This window comes from Aptenodytes forsteri, unplaced genomic scaffold (assembly GCF_000699145.1).
Source record: "Aptenodytes forsteri isolate BGI_AS27 unplaced genomic scaffold, ASM69914v1 Scaffold217, whole genome shotgun sequence".
NCBI classification, from domain to species: domain Eukaryota; kingdom Metazoa; phylum Chordata; class Aves; order Sphenisciformes; family Spheniscidae; genus Aptenodytes; species Aptenodytes forsteri.
The window spans coordinates 2,344,230-2,365,990 of record NW_008796222.1 but is presented as its reverse complement, the minus strand read 5'-3'; positions in this window follow the sequence as shown (position 1 = coordinate 2,365,990).

The following is a 21,761-nucleotide window of genomic DNA, read 5'->3' as shown; positions in this document are numbered from 1 at the left end:
AAGAGCCTGGCTCCATCCTCTTTGCACCCTCCCTTCAGGTATTTATATACATTGGTAAGATCCCCCTCCCTGAGCCTTCTCTTCTCCAGGCTGACAAGTCCCAGCTCCCTCAGCCTTTTCTCATAGGAGACATGCTCCAGACCCTTAATGATATTAGGGGGAAAGATCACCTCCCTTGACAGGAGGGATGCTCACAGCATTCATGCCTTTTCTCATAGGAGACATGCTCCAGACCCTTAATGATATTAGGGGGAAAGATCACCTCCCTTGACAGGAGGGATGCTCACAGCATTCATTCCTCCTGATGCAGCCCAGGATATTGTTAGCCTTCTTTGCAGCAAGGGCACATTGCTGGCCCATGTTCAACCTGGTGTCCAGCAGGACAGGGGTATGATGTGGGATGAAAGATATTCCCTTGGGCTAGCCTGTCTCAGTCCATCTAAGACTTTTTTAACGATTACCAATGCTTTACATTCTGCTTGAGGGCAAAAAGCTGTAGAGTTCCAGTTCAGGCACAGACATGCTCCCAGCTGTATCCAGTCTCAGTTCAAAACCTGCTGCATTTTCACAGAATCACTGAATGGTCAAGGGGACCTCTGGAGGTCATCTGATCCAACCCACCTGCTCAAGCAGGGACACCTAGAACCATTGTCCCAAGACCATGTCCAGACGGCTTTTGAATATCTCCAAGGATGGAGACTCCACAACCTCTCTGGGCAACCTGTGCCAGTGCTTGGTCACACTCACAGTGAAAAAGTATTTCCTGATGTTCAGAGGAAACCTTCTGTGTTTCAGGTTGTGCCCATTGCCTCTAGTCCTGGCACTGGGCACCACTGAAAAGAGCCTGGCTCCATCCTCTTTGCACCCTCCCTTCAGGTATTTATATACATTGGTAAGATCCCCCTCCCTGAGCCTTCTCTTCTCCAGGCTGACAAGTCCCAGCTCCCTCAGCCTTTTCTCATAGGAGACATGCTCCAGACCCTTAATGATATTAGGGGGAAAGATCACCTCCCTTGACAGGAGGGATGCTCACAGCATTCATTCCTCCTCATGCAGCCCAGGATATTGTTAGCCTTCTTTGCAGCAAGGGCACATTGCTGGCCCATGTTCAACCTGGTGTCCAGCAGGACAGGACCTTCAGGTCCTTTTCTGCAAAGATGCTTTCCAGCCAGACAGTCCCCAGTGTGTACTGGTGCATGGGGTTGTTCCTCCCCAGGTGCAGGACTTTGCTCTTGTCCTTGTTGAACTTCATGAGGTTCCTGTCACCCCATTTCTCCAGCCTGTTGAGGTCCTTCTGGATGGCAGCATGACCCTCTGGTGTATCAGCCATTCTTCCCAGTTTTGTGTCATCTGCAAACCTGCTGCATCATCCTCATCATTAATGAAGATGTTAAATACGATCAGACCCAGTGTTGACCCCTGGGTTACCCCACTAGTTACTGGCCTCCAACTAGACTTCCTGATGTGACACTGATCACCACCCTCTGGGTCTGGCAGTTTAGCCAGTTTTCAGTCCACCTCACTGTCTGCTCATCTAGCCCATACTTCATCAGCGTCTCTATGAGGATCCTGTGGGAGACAGTGCCAAAAGCCTTACTGATGTCAAGGTAGACAAAATCCACTGCTCTCCCCTTGTCTACCAAGCCAGTCATTTCATCATAGAAGGTTAACAGGTTGGTCAAGCATGACTTTCCCTTTGTGAATCCGTGCTGACTATTCCTGATCAACTTCTTGTCCTTCATGTGCCTGGCAATGGTTTCCAGGATTAGCTGCTCCGTCACCTTCCCAGGGATCAAGGTGAGGCTGACCGGCCTGTAGTTCCCTGGGTCCTCCTTTGTGAAGATAGGAGCAACATTTGGTCTCCTCCTGTCTTCGGGTGCTTCTCTCAATCGCTATGATTGATCAAAGATTATTGAGAGTGGATCAAAGATTATTGAGAGTTTTCAACAGACTTTAGCAGATTGTAGCCCCTAGATGAGCACACCTTAATTGTCCAATTTAATCTCAGTAGCCCTTTACCCCAGTGAAGACAAAGTTGAGGATTTTTACTGAAATAATACTACAGTTCAAAAAATAAAGCAGATGAAAACATATTTTGGAAAAAAGCAAGAATCTTAATGCAACTGCAGAATTGAAGTGACTTTGGACTTTAAATTCTATTGATTTTGATGTATTTGACATGCTGTCTTGTGCAATTCTGATGACTACAGTATTGATAATAAGAATAAAACCTGGCATTTGTTGTTTAAGCTTGAACAAATTTTCTATTTACTTTCAAGTTTGAAAAAATCTTGGTCTTCTTATTAAAATAAATTGATGGTGAAAGGAGTGTTGGAGAAGATTGTTTTCCAGGCCCTGCTGATTCTGTATTTATTATCAATATTTGCTGAAAGTAAAGTAATTCCTGCTGAGCTGTAACCACTTAACTGTCAAAATATTCACAGCTGTTAGGGAAAAAGTTCTAGTTTATTCTAGTCTCTTCAGTTTGCCATTCTGTTATAGACTTACATTTGTAATGATAAGATTATTGATCATCTTTTGTTAATACGAGGGATAGGTGATGCTTGAAAGTTTGAGTTTGGTTTTATCTCATGATTCTTTGGATTATCTGAACCTTTTTTTTGCATTGTAAATCTGAGCTATCTCATGAGATTTCTATCATTTCTCTTGTTTATTATGACAATTAAAACAAGCCTTTTTCTCAGTATTTTTGGACATTGGTGTTCTGACTTCATACTGAAAATAATAAAAAAAAAGTCTTAGCTATTTTGTTAAAAGTCTACATGAAGATCCAGTTTGGCATGTATGCCTGTACAAAGAAGCTGTGGTAGTGAACATCCTCTAGCAGCATCACACGTGCTGAATCATTGCATCCAATCTCAATCATCACTTCCACTCCCTCCATGGCTAACTGTTACAACGTCCTAATGAAGGATTTTTGAATTTTCTAGAAACTTTGCTTTAGCCACTGCTCCCTAATCTCTTCGGTAGGCAAGGTGGTGCCAGAAAGCGATGTGTCCTTTACGGGAGAAAGAACAAAGAGGTAAAAAAATACAGTTCAGAGACAGGAGAGCATTATCTTACTTACAACAAACTATCCCAGCCTTGAAAAATTATTTAATGCTCTGTGCAACATGTACAATGTAGGTAAATATATAAATTAATATATGGAGAGGTTTCTAACAGACAAGTATGTTTTGTGTTCAATTCTTAGTGATCTTCACTGGTAGTCAAGTGTGAATTTTCCCTTGTGAATTTTCCCTTCTGCTTTCAAAATACTCTCTTCTACATCACCTAAGAGAGTAAAGGCAATACAGTTATTTTTGTGAAAAAAACCCCACCCTTGAATTCTGTTCACAGGTTCTTATTTGGCTTATTCAGAGTATTTGGCCAATTCTTAGCTATTCAGGAAGGTAGGTAGTTACATGAATTTTAGCCACTGTTATGAAGAGTCATACCAAAAACTTGTTCTTTACAGTTACTTGGGAGCTATGTTTAAAATGTTAGCATCCAGTCAGAAAAGATAAACTATGTGTGTGATTTAGTTGACCAATCTCACAAAAGAAATAGTGAAGAGTCATGAAAAGGTCATAAACGCATAAGGTCATAAAAACATCAACATTACAAATATATCATCAGAAATGTTTCATAACTGCTTAAAGAGTAGCTAGATGGCATGCACTAGTAATACTTTTTCTTTCCTATGAGTAGATCCATCAATTTTACTGATGAACCTCAAAGGAGTGTTATGAGCTTCATGACAGACACTGAGAGTGAGTAGTACTTAACTTCAAAAATAAGTAGCTAAGTGGAGTTGCACAGACTGAACAGTTTATTCAGTGGGAGTCAGAGTACCAAAATCTGGCCATTCATGAATTAGGGTCAGATCAAACCTCCCATTGACCTCAGTGGGAGTTTTGCCATTTGCTTCAATGGAAGTAGGATCAGGCTCTCAATGCGTTGAAGTGGTTCAATAGAAAGTGTTATTGAAATGCAAATGTCCGTGTTCTCTTAATCTGAACTTCCCATCTCCCCATTCAGTGCTGTTTGTAGAGAGTGTTATTATGGGCTGTTACTCTGGGACCTGTGTTAAACAAGATTTTTGTAGGCTCATCAGAGGAATATCCTGTAGTACAGGGAAATACAACTACAAATTTTGTAATAACAATTCTAAGCAAATCTAGTGAGTCTGGTTTGAAGACCAACCAAGCCTTGCTGTATCACCAAGCCTGAACAAAGATGAAGTTGTCTATGCTGTTGAGTACAGCACATTCACTTAACACTTAGTGTGAGCTGACCTGGTCGATGTCATAAAAAAAAAGCTTTCAGGTATTCAGTTGCCTGGAGACACTACCTGCAATGGTTTCAAGTAACACTTAAAATTACTACAACTGAAAAAGACTTGTATAGGGAAAACAGAAGTTGAGTTCATATATTTGATGTAACTTACTACTAGCTCACTTTCATTCTTTGTGGATCAAATGTCATCAACACAGATGGGTGGATAAATCAGTAAAGATTCCATTTTATTAAGATTACGCCATGCCTTTCTCTTCCTCCTGCGTGCCACAAGTCCCCTTCCTATTGCAAATGCCTGGCTTTCTCTTCCTCCTCCCCAGCAATAGTAATTATTAATACCAAACCAGTTGCACTGGGTAGACACATCCTGTTTAGCTTGCTTGAGATCTTGAAAAGCAGTCTAGAGCTCTCACCTGCAGCCAGCAGGCCAACATGCATATTTCCTCTAGGCTCAGTCAGAACTGTACACCCATAAACACAGTTGGTTGCTTGCCCAGCCAGGAAATACATACCTTCTGACTGGTGGCTTTGAGGCATTGCATTGTCTCAGCCTCCAAGGGGGACAGGTGTCAGCATCACTCTCATTGGGAAAAGACCAAAGGAATTATTTTGGGAGATATGTGTTATACAGGCCCAAGTCAGCTATTTTCCACTGCTTTGAATACAGCAGCCAAGTCAAAAGAAGAAGGAAGCATAAAAAAACCCCCAACTTTAAAATGCAATTGCAACCACTTCATGGTGTAGTGATGGTAGACAAGAACTAAATGTATTAGCTTTAACTCTATTTTTTCTGCTGACTAGGTATCAAGTCAATGGCATCACTTGGACATAAAAGTGAGGGACACTGCTCGTCAAGTTACAGTGTGTTGCTGTTGCATATGTCAATCGTTACAAATTTAGCCTTAGTGGCTGGTATGTACTAAGCTAATTAAAAAGACAATTGGCTTGTTCATTGTGATTAAAGCACTAATAATCAGATCTCTTATTTCCCTATCAGTAATATTCTAATTGCCAAGGACACATGGCAGGTCACAGTGCCACCTGCTCATTTTGCAGGGACCATAGGTTGCATCCTTACTGTAATATAAAAGACACAGGCTTGATTACTTTCCCGTAACTATCCACATTGTTTCGCTTTTAGCTTACTTTCTGGCATGGTTTTGGCACTTGCCCCTCAGATGTGTCCTCGACACAATCTGGGAAGAAGCATGGCCAGTCACCTGCTGTTGAGTTCTGTCAGTAAGCTGTATGTCTGAGGCTACCATGTCCTAGGGTGGCAGGGAGGCAGAGGAAGCCAAACAGAAAGCATGCAAATCGTGAGCTCACACTTACTTTTGAGGACAGAGAACGATCCCTAAATAGTTTCATTTACTAGGCTAGATTTAGAGTATGAATTCCCACTGTCATGAGACATGTAATTCCCATTAGAACAACTCTTGGTCTTGCAACACCAATAGCACTCTGCAAAGAAGGAGGAGACATAGAGCTGGGATGAGTTTCCCCAGGACTATTTAAAAGAACATGTTCATACTACTTACAGTCTCTTGTACTTTTGGCCACAAGTCAGTTGGATTTTGTGCAGCTGAAGAGGATTGTGAGTGCATGAAAGTGGTGGAATTACTCTAGAAGGTGCAAAAGATCCTGAATGGCCCTGGGTCGCAGTGGGGTTTAGAACAGATATGATGTTTCATGCACTTCAATTCAGTACATATTATTAAACTGGAAGATTTGTCGGGGGACCTTTGGGTGGCATTGAGCTATGCGGGAGAGGTTAGAGTCAGGTCTGCTTTGCAAAATAGCAAGATGAGCATCATGGGAACAGAAGTGTGATTTTCTTCCGTGTTCTTACTTTTCCAGGTGATCCATACATACCTGTATGCTTGCACCTATGAATTACAGAGTAACGTCTTTCACCACCACTTGTAGACACTAGTTGCAGTAATTTTCCCGGTAGCACAACTCTTCCTAAGATGCAGCATGGTTCCGCAAGTCTGAGAGGAGTGCTACTTCCACTCTTATTAAAACACTGCTTGCAAGCCCTGCAAGCACCTGTGCTTGTCTTGGAGAACTCCTCATTGAGTAACTTTGCTGAGCGGGCTTTTTTCCAATTTTTTTCCCCCCTCTTTATAATTAGCTACACTTTGTTCACCATTTTGAGGGGATTTATTTCTAACTTTGGTTGAAACTCTTTTGTACAGAAGTCTGTGTCGTATGAATTCCAGGCTTTGGTAGCGATGGATTAAGTTGTGGAGAGACTGACCTTGTGATACTACCATGTTTCTGCTAAACAAAGTCCAGTGTGCCAAACAAAGATGTAGCAAGTAGTTACGAAATGGCATGGCTATTACACATGCTTTTGATTCTCATTGTCTAGTGTTTATTTTGGGATAATTCTGTTTTGAGAATGGAAAAACCAGACTGTAAATAAAAAGGAGGCCTACGATAAATACATTATGCTACACAGTTCTCAGAAGGGTAATGCAGGGCTCCTCGGTAAGTGCCTAGGAGATAGGAAAATTATTTTCAACAATGAAAGAAGGTGGTAAGAATATTCTGGGACATCGTGACAAGTCAGAAGAAGAACGAGATTCACCCACTTGCGCAAAACCTGAGTAATTTACTATTGCAGCTCACAGTCTGTGTTGTTTCCCTCCTACGTAAGGTTTCTAGGTCACTGCCTCTGGTGTTGTTCCAAACCACGCAGCTCCACTCCCAGCTCACCTCCCTTCTCCTGGACAGTGGGAGAATCTCTATTGCAACTTCCAGGAGATGTTGAGTTAGCCGGTACTGTATTTCTGCTCCTGACTTCTCTCCTATATTGCCCCACCTGTGAAACCAGATGATAGGAAAGGGAAGAAGAGGGAAGGGAACCATGCTGGCTTGCTGTGCAAAAGTAAATTTTACTTTTGACAGATCAGACTGAAGGTCAAATGAATCCAAAGACCTAAAAGAGCATATTAATAATCCAAAATCATATTCCAAGAGACACTAATGCCATTTTAAGATGAAACTTTTATTAGGGATTCAGCCCTAAGTTCCAGAAAACATCATCTAAGCTATCTACTTGTATTTTTATAGCTCTATAAATCTTTAAGGCCAAAGTCTACCCCTCTACACGTGTAGGACTTCATTTATTCCACAGGGAGTTGCACTCGCATATCAGAGGGTAAAATCTGGTCTTATTTTCTAGATAGCAATAGGAAAAAGGGGAGGTCTCTGACTTTTAAAAACATTTACTGTATCCTAGCAATGTACAGCTATGCTATGCAAGCCTGACAACAGACAAATGGCTTTGAAAGATATTAAAACTTACAGAAATACTGTAGGAAGACAATGTGATAATCTTTGGGAGTCTGTAGGCAGCGCAGGTTCCAAACATTGTCTTGATTCTAGGCACAAAGCAACTAAGGTAATATAGAGGGAAATTTCTTAAACACTTGTGTTGAAGTTGATGCAGAGCTCAAGAAAATCTGACTGTCCAGAAATGAAAACAAACAGGGGAGTTAGGAGAAGTAAACATTTTGTTCTCAAGGTTTTGTAATTCAAAAAAATTAAATCTACCTTTTTTTGTGTGTAGGCTGTCTTTCTAAAATCTTAGATTGGGATTGTTGCTTTACGGCTTAGAGTTTAAGTGATTTTAAAGTTCTTAAAAACAACTAAACTCTCTGCATAAGCAAATAAAGTATGAATCAGCTGTTCTAATTCTCCAGGATAAAAAATTAAAACCACAGGAAGAAATGTACTGAATGACCAGCTTTATGATCTTGTTAGCTATAAAGTATAGCTAATTAGAAAAAACGTTCTGAATTTAAACTTTGCTGGAATGAAACATCGTTGTTATTCACAAAGGCACAGTATGGCTGCACGTGCAGCCTGCCACTATCTCTGACACCAGGTTGACCCTTGAAAAGGCTGTGTAATTACCAGAGGAGTACAGATAGGTGGGAGTCTGAAGATGACAATTTAGAAACTGACAGAAGGCTGCTGGTTTCCACAAGCTCAACTTCTTTCAGCCATCTGTAAATATGAATAGAGAATAGAGTAAAAGGAAAATGGCACCACTGAAAGCTTTTCTATGGAAACCTTGAAACAATTTTCTTTCCATCTTCTAAAATACCATAGAATGTGTTCCTAGTCTTCATGACAAGGTTCTGCCTCTTCATCAACTTACCTTCTTCCAGTTTTGAATAGTACCATTTGGTCAGTATTTATCATTGTGCATTAGTGCTCTACCAAAGTCTTTAAAATGAAGTGTCTCCCAAAAGAATGTGCTAAGAGGTATGAAAGAGAATTAGGGAAACATCAGACAGGGAAAGACTAATTTATGGTCAGATCACAGTTCCTATAAATTCAACATCTTGGTATGGTTTCATATTTTATTGACTTGCATATTTGTGACTTGACAGCGTCATGCTCTGGAGCTCGGCTGTAGAGATGAAGGGAAGGAACAGAACTTCCAGAGGGAATTGCAGCACCTCCAACTGTGGTGGCAGGACACTGATCAATCCTTCGAGCAGAGTTGATGTGACTTTTGAAACAACTACTTCTCATGTTCCTATTAAACAGTACAACATTTGTAAAATAACTTTGGTGGAAATGGAGGTTGAGAGAGGAACCTGAGTGGTTTTTTTTTGTATAGGTCAGCAATGGATTCAGCACAAATTTTTGGCAAGGATCAGATGCTAATATTTTAAAGGGCGGTTATACAATATTTAAAAAATAAATTAACTCTCATATCCAACTGTCTTAATATAATGATCAAATAATTTCAAGTGCATGCTTAGAAAACAAATAGACAGTATTCAAGACTTCTTCCTTCTAAAATCACTTAGGAGAGAAAAAAATAGGATCTTTTATGGAAACTGTAAAGCCATTGTTCCTCTAAGTGGATTCATGAAGAGAAGATACAGGCATGGCTCTTCATTCACAGATATTTTTAAATCTACTGAATGACTGTTTTGGAGCTGTTACGGTTGAGGCCCTATCTCATGACAAGTCCTTGCTGCTGCCTTCTGCTGCAAATAAGAGACATCTGAGACCTTTTTCTACTCAGGCTGCTTCCCTTCTTATGAGCTTACCAATGAATTGGGTCGTTCTCTGTGCCCAGTGATTTTGTGGTAACTCTTTGCTTTAGAGTCCTCCAGAATGATGTCTTAAATGTACTTATGAAACTTCTTCACTGGTAAAAAATGCAGGCTAAGCCCAAAACTAACACTGGCACATCTGGGGTGTCTATATTTTCTGGCACCACTTTCCAGTACAGCCACATAATAATTAAATATTTAGCTGATATCATACCCAGTGTGGATAGCTGTTTTATCAGATATTAAATAGCAGAAAAACATACAAAAATAGCAATGACAAGCTCTGCTTTATATGATAACCACAGAATGCGTCATATAAAATAAGACATTATTAGCTTTTACTGCTGGTTAAAATAACATACACATTTCGTGGCAGTGAAGTCACTGAACTGATAGCAATGGAGTCCTAATAATTGGGTTCTGTGAATTGCCCTGGAAGCTCTGGTGTTGAATATAGCTATTCCTGGAAGTAGCCATGATGGAGGTGGATGGGCTGCCAGTGGGGTGACGTTTTCCTCATCCAGTGATTAAGAGAATGTGCTTCATCTGACAATGCCAAGCCAAGGGCTGCAGTTTCTTTTGCCTTCATATTTCTCACTTAAAGCTGTGTCTCATGGTCCATTTCTAAGTTGCTACTCGTCACAGCCAATCTAATTGTTACCCTCCTTATCACTGACACTGGTAAGGCTGAGTGAGATCATTTAATCAAGCCAGACCTTCTAATTTCTGTTTGTGGTTTGTTTTTCTTGATACAGATTATCTGCATTAGTTCACTACTCCACCACTGTGCCCTGTCCATTTGCACCAGACGTAGTGCCCCACAATGCCCAATGTCTCCGGACGGTGAATTATTCAGCCTTGTCATGATTCTGCCACTTCCTTTTCATGTAAATCTGCTGTACCTCCATCTGCCACCCATGGAATGGGGTTAATGAAATCTGCTTCATGCACTGGGCTACTGGGTAGGGCTTAATTCCCTGGGTGTGTCTCTACTGGTGCTTTTTTTCAGATCAGGGCATGCTTTTGAAGTGGACTTCTTCATCCTCCCCAATTACCTCCCTTTGGTTCACATCATGGAGCAGTCTCACCGCATGCTACCTGGTTCCTTTCTTGTGCTCAGCTGGAGGACATGCTCCAGCTGCATATGTGATGTGGTCCAATCAACAGGAATGGATTAAAGCTAGGCAAAAGTAAAACCCTCAAAACATTTAGTATTGGGGACGTTGGGTGCTTGGTACTGTTTTGCTTTGCAGGTCCATTCCTATTGTACCACGATATATAATGGAGACATAGACATTATCATAACTGATGGTTGCCTTTGTGATCCTTGGATGAACAGAACAGCAAAAGTATGAGGTTTTGTGTGCGTTTCAGAGAATAAATACAGCCTTTGAATTTTAACCCCAAATTTTGGCTTTCTTTCACTGTACTATTATAGTGGGAGATTCCATAGTTTATATAAGAAAGTTTACCTTAGAAGATCTAATAGCAAATGGAACCTGCTCCTGCACTTATGTAAATAAAATCTATTCACGCTGAGCTCGTTCTGGTCCACGGACATTAACCAGCAATGTTTATTTTTTTATAGCTGGCAAATTTCCCCGAAATTTTCATTTGGAATAGATGCAGAAGGTTAACACCAGTAGTTTATTTTGATACTCACTCTATACACACCCTCAGATACTAAGCTACACTTTGGGGTTACAGTAAAGTTAGTTTTAAAGACTTTGTACTCCAAAACAATATTCCCCTTACCCCACCATATGTTTGAAATGGAAATATAAATATAAATGCCAACAAAAGAACCCTCATATACATCATCTCATTGCAGCACTTCTGTGTTTTACAGCATGCCATTTTTACTGATGCTGTCTTGTGCTTGATTCTTATTCCACTTTCATATCCCTCACTCTGATATAATTCTGATTGTCTCTGCAGTATTACTTTTGATATAGAGACACGTATGAAGAATCAGGCCTAGAGAATTAATTTTTGTTACTTGCTCGTCTCTAGTTTTTCTTTTGTCCTGTACAAACCTGTTCTTTCTGTTTACCATCGCTACTGACAACATTACAGAAATCCCTGGCTTTCTGAGTGGTGGCAAAGTATCGCTCAGCTTTGTGTGCATGATTTTATATGCCAGCTATGCTCAGCTAGCTGTCATACCAGTAAGAGTCTCTCCATGTCTCTAAGCCAGCAGGAGGTGCTGAGGAATGATGCAACAAATATCTTTTCATTGAGATAGTCAGGTTCCCTCTGTGCTCTACATCAGATTTTCACTAACTTATGAGTTGGATCTGAGCATTGTCACATCAAAGTGAGGATTTTAGTTCTATTTTTAGGATGGCATTTTATGTTTGGCTAGAGCAGGGACGTTCTTCTTTTGCTCATGTTTTAATTAAATAACCTTTAAGACAAGTGAACAAGAACATTTAACCCAAAGCAATGCTTTCTGTTACTCCAAGAGGGAGCAGTGATAATGCATAGCATTTATTAAAGACTCTCTCTCTTCTTAATCTATTTGGTATAGATGGCAATATATTACAATGACAGTGGTGGGATAACCAATAAAGAGAGTAAATATTGCTAATCCTTAAACTAACTAGCAAGATAAACTGTAATCACAGCTTTAGATTTTATATTATGTTAAGCAGAGATCAAAGAAAATATGAAGAGGGTAAGGAAAATATATTAAGATATTGTTGTTGTCAGATAATAATTAACTGCTGGTTATCATACACACCCTTAAAAATTCATCTTCATATTTGTTAGCATTAGTCCTAACATAACCAAAATGACTACTGAATCCTTGAACCAGGAATCCCCTTCCCACTCTACTGTTGCAGCTGCAAGTTTCCTTATTTTGACTGAGTAAATATCCTCAGTACTCTTCCAGGTAACCATTAGTAAGGACTGGAAAATATAGATTGTTTCTCATGTCACTGTATTCCTTCAAGTCCTCGGAGGTTTCAGTTCTCAGTGTGTGATGTGGACACCTTTCAACCAGTAAGGTGTATCAAACCATACAGTCATCGAACACAAACACTTTGTTAACAGGAACAGGCAGGCATACGCACCTTGCAACACTTAATCAGCTAGCCAAAAGCAATAACTGAACCATCAACAGGTATTTTAAAGAAAATACAGAATACCATGGAAGATACCAGTGTGAGAGGATGTCTGCTATAACATCTATCTGTAAAAATGTGAGCCTAATAAACTGTAGATGCCTAGAAAGATAATCCTGTTACCAGACAAATCCTACAATACTACAGCATATAATCAGTTTGTGAACACTTTGAACATTATACAGTGATAACAAAGTGCTGCATGGATTTATCGGAAACAAATCCATCTCAGTTTTCTTTGACAGAGCAATTGGCCAAGGGGGTAGACTTGCTAGATCTTGATTTTAAAAAAGGCTTTCCACACAAGTCCTACATGCTTTTCTCAAAAGTAAACTAGGAAAATACAGTGTAGATGAGTTCACCGTAACATACATATGGAACAGATGTCACTTCTTGGTCTAGTTCTACTCAATATTTTTATGAGTGACTTGGGAACATGAAGCAGTGGATCTTCAAGTTACACCAGCAGATAGGAAGTGCCAGCACTTTGGATGACTGTATTAGAGCCTGGAGAGATGATCTGATACGAGTAATATGAATTCAGAAAAACAGGCAAGTGTAATTTACCACAGATATCAACTGCATGAATACGAAATGGGAGAGAGCTATCAACTGCATGAATACAAAAGGGGAAATATTTATGTGGGATGCAGGACAGGAAAGAAATCTGAAGACTGTACAGCCCCTAAACTGAATAAGAGAACATCATACGCCTGAGGAAAGACGAATCTCACTGCAGTGCATATTAGCGAGAATATCTTACGTAAGATGTGGATGGCTGTTCTGTTTTACTCTGTTGGCACTGGGGAGACTCAGCTTGAGTACTTGTCCTGTTTTGGGCACCACACTTTAAAAATGATAGAGACAAACTGGAGAGAGTCCAGAGGAGAAAAACAAGAATGATAAGTGGTATGGAAAACATGCCGCATGAGGAAAGGTCAAGAGAATTGGTTCTGTTTAGTCTAGAAAGAGAAGATGAGAACAATGTGACAGCAGCCTTCCAGTATATGGATCTAGCTGTTCTCCATGTCCACAGGGGGTAGACAAGAAGGTGTCGATTTAATTTGCAGCAAAGAGGCTTTTCTGCACTATTGGGAAAAAGCTGTAAGTTGAAAGACAATGATGTGGTGGAATAGGTCCCCAACAGAGCTTGTGGAATCTACTGCACAGCAGTCTTGTGCAGGGGTGAGAAGTCTCTCTAGCATGGTCCAAGGGACCGAGGATGCCTCAAAGCAGGGAGAGAGAACATCTGTCCAACAGCGTGTCTGTGCTTTCTGTCATTCAGCTTTCTTATGAGAAAAGAAATTCCTGCTGGATTTCAACTTGGGACATAAAGTTTTTGTGTCCTACCAGTAATTTCCTGAGCTTCAGAGGATTTATTTACCCAGTTTCCATGATTTCAGCGTCCTCTCTTCTTGCTCAAACTGCTCCCCAAAACTCATGGCAACATGCATGTTGCTATCACTCTCTCAGCTTGGGTTTATTGCTCACATTCCCATTTTATGCAATATAAAAAAACATTCTCACATTTAGGAGTATGCAATATACCGATAACAGTTTAAAAGGAAAATATTGACATTAGTCTGGCTGTGATAATGCAAGAAAGTTAATATTTAGCTGACTATTTAGTAGCAGGGTAGTCAAGAAATGCTGTACAACCCAAAACCAGATGTATAACCAGAAGATTCAGTTCCCTTCAGTCCTTTCCTGTCTCCAGATCTAGGTACTAACACAGAAGCAGAGTCTTTGCTGCTTTCCACATGTCTGGACATGCCAGTGTCTCAACTCATCTTACTTCAAATGCCACTTTAAAATACATCTGTGCTGTAATGCATAAAAGGAACCTGCTGTGCAATAACATCTTATGTAAATTGTGACTTGTGGTTGTTGCTACAGCTCCACTAAGCATTACAAGTACATTTCACCCCTCCACTTCAACTGGCCACTGCTTGTCTTAAACACCTGCCTTGTGTTTGAGATTGCAAACTTTTCAGGTCAGAGTTTACCTGATGTCTATACAGTGCCTCACACACCGCTCCCCTGCCTGTCATTCCCTCTTGTACTCTAAGCATTACCCACACTGTCTCCTTCAGGTCTACAAATCCAGGCTATGTCTAAACTCTTCTTTGTAACACCTTTAAGAGAAAATTTTCCTGGCAATCCAGAGTTATCCTCTGTGATCTTTATTAATGCACCATGAGCCTTTATACCGCAACATTTATTTTTTCTTTCTTTGGCTAACGCAATTCTGCGCTACTCCTATCTTTCCAGGAGGCTTCTGCAGTGCTCATTTGCCTGTTCCTATGGCCCTCTCCCCCTTTCTGCTCTTCTGCTGGCTCCTCCTTCACTGCCACATCAAATGAACTACCCCTTGCTCTTCTAAGGCTGCCTCGTGGCTTGTTACCATCCTCCCTAGCAGCCAGTTCTGTTCTCTCTGTTGGCCAGCTTTCACCACCCACATCCTAGATTTTCAGAGATGTACTTGCACATTCCCAGCTCAAGGTTTCTCAGCAGAGTAGGCAAAATCAAATTTTGCTACCCCAGCAAGTAGACTGCTGGTGTGCTGGCACTGTTGATAATGCTTTTTAATTGTTTTTCTACTCTCTTTTGTACTGACAGTCCATATCAATCTCCTTTCTTTCTCCCCTCCCTCCCTCCCCCTCTTTTAGATTAGAAATTTATTGAGGAAGGAGCCATTCATTCGTTTCCCCATCCAGCACAATAGGGTCCTGGTCAATGACTGGAACTCACAGACAAGTCATGCAGTCATCATTAGCATCACAAGGTTTCTGCTTTCCATTGCAACATACATGTTTTTTAACAAGAACAACAAACAAAGTTACTCTCAAACTTGGATTCTGATCATTAGGCATTTCTTCATTTTCTTTTAACACTGACAGATCCAGTTCTCATTTCCTTATCATTCAGTCACTCTAAATCTATGCCTTTTAAGCACTGCCTAAGACTTTCTATTTTTATTTTTATGTTCTTTGCTGGTTATTTTGTCTCCTTCAACAGATAATCCTTGAATTATAGTTCATAATATAAAATAGACCAATATAGCTTGGTCATTTTTCCATCTCCCAAATTATGTTACCAACATTTTTCATCCCAGTAAGTCATCTACTCAGTCACTAGTGTTCAACATTAACCCTGAAAAGCATTATATGCTCAGATGGCTTGTCCGCCTATTTCATAGAGAAGCTCACTGGAGTCTGTGGTGACCTCTAATGGCTGTAAAAACCCTGTACTGAGCACAAGAACAGAAGGATTTCTGGGTTTCCCACCTTTCTGTTCATCTACAGAGGGCATCTTGAAGACTTCTAGTGCTATTCTTTTTTACTCAAACTGATGACTCTGTAATTAGAATGAATCCAATGTGTCTTTTACTGTCGCTTATCTTGTTCAACTATTATTTGAATACCCTGGAGGAAATCATGAAACATCTAGAAGGCCAGCAGCATGCAGGTACCTTCAGCCATGAATCTTCTTCATTCCCAATGCTGATAATCCAGAGGCCTGAACGCCTGGCTGAAATTAACATGTTCATAAAGGTCAACTGGCTAAAACTCACAGTGAGCAAAATAGAAGCAATAATTTGAGGAAATGGAAAATATTTGGCAGAACTAGCCACAGCATTTCCTACCGTGAGGAGCTCTGCTCTGTCAGATAACCACCTGTAGTTATTATCTTTATGGATTTGCAGAAGCATGTTGGGTTTGTTGGTGAGTGGCAGAAGTGCTAGAGCTTCTTATCTGGTGACTTGGTCACAGTGAGTTCCCTGTTGCTGGGACTTCCAGCAACTTTCAGTGTATTTACTGCAGCGTACTGTACTTGGGAAGAAGTTACATTCACCCTGGAAAGAGTCGCTACAACAGCATTTGTGCCTGCAGCAAGACTGGAGATCTCATTGCTATGCTTGTTTTGCCAGATGGCTGATGTATGACAACATGCTTTGAAGTCCCAGGTCTCCAGCTGGAATGAAGGATCCTCAGCCAAGACGTACCTGCTCTGTGCAACACAGCATGTAAGCTGTTAATAAGGGTCATTTGTAAGAACTCTTTTCATTTATTAGAATATAACTCCATGTACAGGCAGTGGCAAATGAAAAGGAGGGCCAGGCAGAAACCACAGTTGGCATTTTAACACTATGGCACACAAATGAAAAAAAAGCCCAGAAATCAGAAAAGAGCATACTTGGTGAATCACGCTCATAGTTTGTGGCTGGGACAGAAAGTGAGAATTATTGTTACCATATACAAGGTTGGACTTCATGGGAAATCATAAGGATTACTTTGAAATTATGAAACTGCAAAACTTGTTGGTTTTTGGCCAAGTCCCAAAATCCCTCGTTCAAGTTTCACTGTCTGAAGGACAGTTTGACTGAGGAAGGAGACTAAACCCAAATGACTTGGGTTAGGATTTGGCCTCTTCTGGACTGTTCATCATCTTGCCATTCTGTAGAAAAAATTGTAGCATATGAACCATTTGTTGAGAAAAAAATACTTTTTTTTTCTGCCTTTGCTTTTTGCTTAAAAAGTGGGAAAAATTGTCAAGCTTGGTAAAAATTCATTAGTGTTGGATAAGCACTGCAAAATATATCTGCAATGATTTCCTCATTAATAAAGATTGTCAGTAGTTTACCTATTTTGTTGCTACTTGGACTCAGTTTTGAGATCTCAAAAGCCCCAAAAAATTGTAGCATATGAACCATTTGTTGAGAAAAAAATACTTTTTTTTTCTGCCTTTGCTTTTTGCTTAAAAAGTGGGAAAAATTGTCAAGCTTGGTAAAAATTCATTAGTGTTGGATAGCAAAAGCAAAATATATCTGCAATGATTTCCTCATTAATAAAGATTAGTTTACCTATTTTGTTGCTACTTGGACTCAGTTTTGAGATCTCAAAAGCCCAGGTCCACCTCATTAATAAAGATTGTCAGTAGTTTACCTATTTTGTTGCTACTTGGACTCAGTTTTGAGATCTCAAAAGCCCCAGGTCCAATCTCTTGACTCAACAGAGAGCTGTTTTAAGAAAATAAGACTAGTAATCCCCTATAATTTTTTAGAGAGAGCCACTATGTGTTCATTAAATGAGAGGACTCATCTTCCACCCTTTTCAAGACCACTTTTCATAAGTACTCCAATGATCGAGTTTTACTGGCACAAAAGTTACTGGAAAACAAATGCACTGGTGGCAGTTTCAAGTTATATTTGCAGTCCTGGAAAAAGTTTCCAAACAGCAATTTGAACTGTACAGGAAATCCACAGATGTGAGTGTGAGCTAAAAATGGCACTACTTGGGATAGTGGTTTGGTACAGAAGCATTGGGCAGACACAGAAGATTTCATATTCAGGGTAACAAAAAAGGGGAAAAAAGCTTTGAAGAAGCAGCGAAAGAGTCAGAGGATCATTACATTCAGAGAATAAAAAAAGGTATGGAAGTTTTATGTTTTACTTAATGCAGAAACAAAAGAAAACGGTAAAGGACTTGAAGATAGCGAGATTTTTTTTAATGAGGGAAACCAATCAAAAAGCCATCTTTAGGCATTTTAAAGCAGGTTCTTCATTAAAAACCAACTATAAGTAAGATTTGAGCTGTAAAAAAGACTAGGGAAAAGGCTACTTACTGTCTGACCTGACACTTTCAAAAGAATTTTCCTATACCGGACAGCTATCAGAAACAGAAATGCAAACAAAGGCCTCCAAGAAAAGCATCAAGCCTATGGCGTGTAAGCAAGTCAGGAAAAATTTCCAGAAAATAAAAAGGCTAAGGACAAGAAATATACCAAACAAGCAACAATGTATCTGATGTGGCTGTCCACATGAGAAGTGTTCATCGTTTGATGCGTATGTGGAATCTCCTAATAAGCCCAGTTTTGCAAAAATGTGGATTTGTTAAAGACATCAGCTGAAGAGTTCAAGGACTTCAATGTGTGAGCAGGCTGGAATGTCTTTATATCAGGTAGACCAGGAACTATACTTATTTATTAGTCCATGCTGGGGGGAAAGGCTTATAGAGAAATGTTCCTACCCTAACTGATTGAAGAGCCAGATTCAGAAGGATATTAGAGGTTGAGTGACAAAAGGTTTTAGCAGAAAAAAATCTGATGTTTTAAAGGTTGAGAAATGTCAAGGAAAAAATGGGGCTTGCTAGAAGCTGAGGTAAGTTCAACTTTGCAAACTGGAGCAATAGCAAAAATATTTTTGACAGTTATATAAAGAGCAAGGAAAGAAGACATTTCTCATTAAACATGTGGCAGTAATTAGTAAGCACAGGACAGATAACATAGGTTTGGCTCCTAAAGTAACTGAATAATTTGTCTCTGAGTTTGGTGGGAAGGACGATGTTGGGCACGAAGGCTGGGGTGAAGGAGTTAATGGAAGTAGACTCCTCCAGAGGTGGGGAGGAAAAGATGTGGAGAACTTGGTTTGTTCAAAGCCTGCCACAAAGGTCAAAGAAATGTTACAGAGCAAATAGCACTCTGTCTTCAGTACAGCAACTGGGACTGACAGTATTTTAAAAACTCCTTTGTACCAATGAATTCATCCATGTCAGGTGCTGCTGAAGTCATTACCCGCCATCGAGCAATTGCCTAGTGGGAGGCGTTTGGTGCTCCTTATCCCAATGCTCTCCCACACAAATGTGTGTATTTTTTCAAAAACACCTTTTCAGCTGGCGTCCTCCCAGGAGAGGCCAGTGCCTGAGTGAGCCTGAAGCTCGGAGTCACTTCTAATCAGTGGGTGAAACATTAAAAGAGAACATCTACTTGCCTCTTGTTATTCTTATTTCTTGAAATGAACAGAATAGCAGAAGACTGTAGACTGTAAAGGTATCAGCTAATTAGAATTGTGTATTTTAGGAGTTTCCTTCTGTAAGAGAAAGCATTCAAGAGCTATTTTAGAGGAAAGAATCTTAATTTTAAATACCTTAAAGCAACTGTGCAAGAAAATACTGGAGAAGTATGAAAAAGAATAGCAAGTACAGTGGAGTAGTTTTAACAATTAATAGAAACAATTATATGAAATAAATATAAGGAAAGCTAAAAAGAATTACAGCATAAAACACCCACATGTACGCTATGATTAATGTAAAGAGGGATTGCATATTCTATTATAAATGTTTAGTGCCTTTATTTTTAATGTTGTGGTTTATATTATGGATATAATGACCTTTCAGAAATGGCAGATAAATGACAATTTCAAGCTAAGAATTTTTCAACTACTTAAGGAAAGTTTGAATGCCAAGTTTTCTTATGATTTTTATTGCAGTATATTTACATTAACAGCTACATATATATAAACTACAGCAAAGAACCCTTTACTCAGAAATATCATTTGTTTGGAATTCCTATGGCTCTGCTCTCTTACAGTCATATGCATATATTTAAATAATCACAATAAATCTAAAAAGTAAGATAGTGCTAACAGCTTAACATACATAATATTTCTCATAACATATTATTTTGAAAGTTAATTTTAAAATTCAATTGATAGGAAAAACTCATGCAATCATTTCTAAGAGCCTATCTATGAAAAAAATAAAGAAAAATAATTTCCTATCATTTAAGCTATTCTTTATAGATACAAAGTAATAGTCTGTTTGTACATTTTTGACAGACATATGTTTCTTCTACTGATGACTTTTTTGTATTTTTACATTACTACTGGTGAATACATTTCCTAAGACATATATCTCCTTTCAAGACTGGAGCAAACAGGTGAAGTGTTGATCTGGTAAGATACAAAATACACTGATCTGTGATATAAGGTGGCCATGACTTTTTTCAGATTGCTGGAAAAATATTTGCTAAAAAAGGAAATAGGCATTTTGGGAGAGCATGTTATCACTATGCAAGTCAAAGCCCAGTTTGGGAGACCTCTTGCATAACAATACCGTCTCTCTCTTAGCACCACTGAAACATAAAATGGACACCATTGTAATTACGGATATTGTGAAAGACCCAGGTTGAACTTAATGGCCTCACTGAAGTCAGTCAACTTCACCAAGGTCTTCAGATGGAGTGAATTAATGTGATCACTGAAATGGATTTTGCTATGATCACATGGACAAGCTGAGGTGCTCTGTCATGATGGTGCTGCAGAGTGATGACGTCAATTCAGAGCAAAGAAGTATTGGACTGAACAACCTAATGCAAGTAGTAACAAACTCGTGTGTGTGTGTGCTGCCTGCAGTTTAATATACCTTCCTAAATTTTATGTTTCTTCCTAGCAGTTGATCTGGAGTTAGGAAAGATGCTGTCATATGCTGGAAGTCTCCTGGTGTGCTGTGAATGACATAATTCACCACTGATATGTGAGTTCATGGTGAAAAATAGAAGGCCACTCTGCTTTTGATCAGTTCGTTATGCTGTTGTCTGAGGCATTACATAAAGCCTCTTGGGCAGAGTGATTAAGCTAGTCAAAGCATTGGTATAAGACTGGTTTGCTGGGAGCACTGTGAGGTGGCCGCACTGGGCCACACACTAGATTTATGATGATCTAATTCAAATTTGTGCAGCTGCATGGCTTTGTATAACTTTACTTGCTTTATGCTGCATTATGTGTGGCGCCACTTCTCTTGGACTGGCAGATTAGTTTGGAGGAGGATCTGGTATTGTTTTTCCAGTGTTTTAAATACTTTTTTATATTTGGAAATTGTTAAGCTTAAATTAGGATAAGAATCTAGTAGAGTGAAAAAGAAATAAAAATGACAAGCAAAGTAGATAAATTTACCTACTATTCATCAGTCATTTCGGTTTCCAAGTGTTTATAAGTTTCTGGCCAGAGTGGCTATCCTCAACTGAGGGTGATGTTCCCTAGCTAACTGTTTCTATAGTAATGTCCTCCAGCCTCCCTTTAATGAGCATGTGTTATGCAAATGCTGGCAGTGGCATGATAACTGCATTTCTATGACATCACACCTTCAGCAAGTGGGACTTGTGCCTAGCCTAGTGCGGGAGAATGATACAGCGAAATTTCAGCTAGAGTGTACTGTGATTTGTGCCAAATGCTGTAGTTGTGTTTTACTCCTTCACTGACACCAGTCTTGATGAGGGAAAAATGCACCAAGTGCAAGGTCCTGCACCTGGGTCGGGGCAACCCCCAGTATCAATCCAGGCTGGGGGATGAAGGGATTGAGAGCAGCCCTGCCGAGAAGGACTTGGGGGTACTGGTGGATGAAAAGCTGGACAGGAGCCAGCAATGTGCGCTCGCAGCCCAGAAGGCCAACCGTATCCTGGGCTGCATCAAAAG